This window comes from Sinocyclocheilus rhinocerous, unplaced genomic scaffold (genome assembly GCF_001515625.1).
Source record: "Sinocyclocheilus rhinocerous isolate Xijiao unplaced genomic scaffold, SAMN03320098_v1.1 scaffold3194, whole genome shotgun sequence".
NCBI lineage: Eukaryota > Metazoa > Chordata > Actinopteri > Cypriniformes > Cyprinidae > Sinocyclocheilus > Sinocyclocheilus rhinocerous.
Window position 1 is genome coordinate 16,908 of NW_015653458.1, and position 1,761 is coordinate 18,668.

Sequence of the window (1,761 nt, forward strand, 5' to 3'; positions counted from 1 at the left end):
TTAAACGGATGAGTTATAAAAAAATTCACCCCCCTCACAGTTGTCATGAAGGGCAAAATTAGCTATATAGACCAACATCATTAAATGAACCAGGCTGTAAACATGTTTTTTTTCTGCTGTAAAGTTGGGCATTTTAACATGGGGAGTCTATTGCCTTGTCCAAATACCCACACTTGCGGTCTTGGCTACTTGAGAGTGCGTGCGCGCGACAGGAAGTAAGTGCGCAAGACTGTCCCAGGTCTTAAAAACAAAAAGCGCAGTGCCCTGAACGCACACTAAATCCACACTATCTTGAATACCGCTCCGGAGCGCTATTCAAGGCTTAGTGTATCCCATCATGCATCATGTTCTGGAAATAAATCGTGAGACTTTTTGCCAAGATCGCGAGAGGTCATGGAAACCTTTCCAATGTAAGTTAAATATTAAACATAATAATTAGATATTACATATAATTTGGTAGTAAAACAAAGTGCTACACGTTTTATTGGTGCAAAGGTGAGTATATTTATTTTGTACATCATTTGCAACTGCTTTTTATCACTTAATTTGAAGGACCAGAAATTTAATTGTGTCATCTCTTATAGAGACTACTAAACAGAAATTTAGAAGTTTATTTAAAAATGCAAAGTATTGAAAATAAAAATTAAAACTCTGTAAACACTTGCGTTTTTACAACACTATAAGTGTGTCCCATCATGTAATGAAAAGTTCGACACACACTTGTGGTCTTCATGCTCACTTGAACACTTGGGCCAAATACAGGAAATACGTCATATAAGTAGTCAAGTGATCAAGTGCAAAGACCACAAGTGTGTGTATTTGGACAAGGCATATGGGATTGACTCCCTTTTGCAGCCAGCCTCTAGCGGCCAGGTCGTGACTGACCAATCAGAATCAAGTATTCCACAGAGCAGTGTAATAACATCTTTTAAATGTTACTACTTGTTTCAGAATGTTCAGAGAACATTCAAAAGTAACGTTCCTGTAATGTTTGCAAAAATTATAATATGGACTATTTTCTTAATATTCGCAAAACCAAGAAAAAACTTTTAAAACATTTAAAAACTGGGTGTTTTAAATATGCAGAGAACATTCCGAATTCAGAATAATGGAAACATTAGCAAAACATTGTTGAAACATATTTTTGATATCTGGAATTTTAGTATGATATTGCAAAGATATTCAATAGGATATGGTTGCATGTGGGAAAGTGCTGTACTGACATGCTAAAATCAGTAATATTGCTAATAACACTGCTAAGTTAAGAATAAGATTTTGAAGGTCTGTGTTCAGAATAATGGCTCGTTGGATGTGCATCTAAGGAAAGAGATGATCTAGTTTAGGAATCTTCAAACAGCAGGAACAGATTTGTAAGCTGTTCTGTCCCCTTCCAGTTCAAAATCCCTGTTCCAGCACACTCAGTTCTCATGGCAGGTTTGGGATCTAACTGGTGACGTAATTGCTTGGTGGTGGGGGCCAGTTACTGCCCTGTCATCACTAATACTGTAAGTTGCCTGCTGGCTGCCATGTTGTCATATGTACTATGCTGGTGGAATGTTCACTGATTATCCTCACTATTTATTTATTTAAGCTACTGTATCTACCTGAGAAGTTTAGGGTTGGTAAAATTTTAAAATATTTTTTAAAAAGTACAGTATTTATTCTTTGTGTTGACGTAATTTCAACAGTGTTGCCAACTTCTTTCAACTGAAACCAGACTTCTTTCGCCCCAATGGAAAGCATATTTACACCATCTGAATC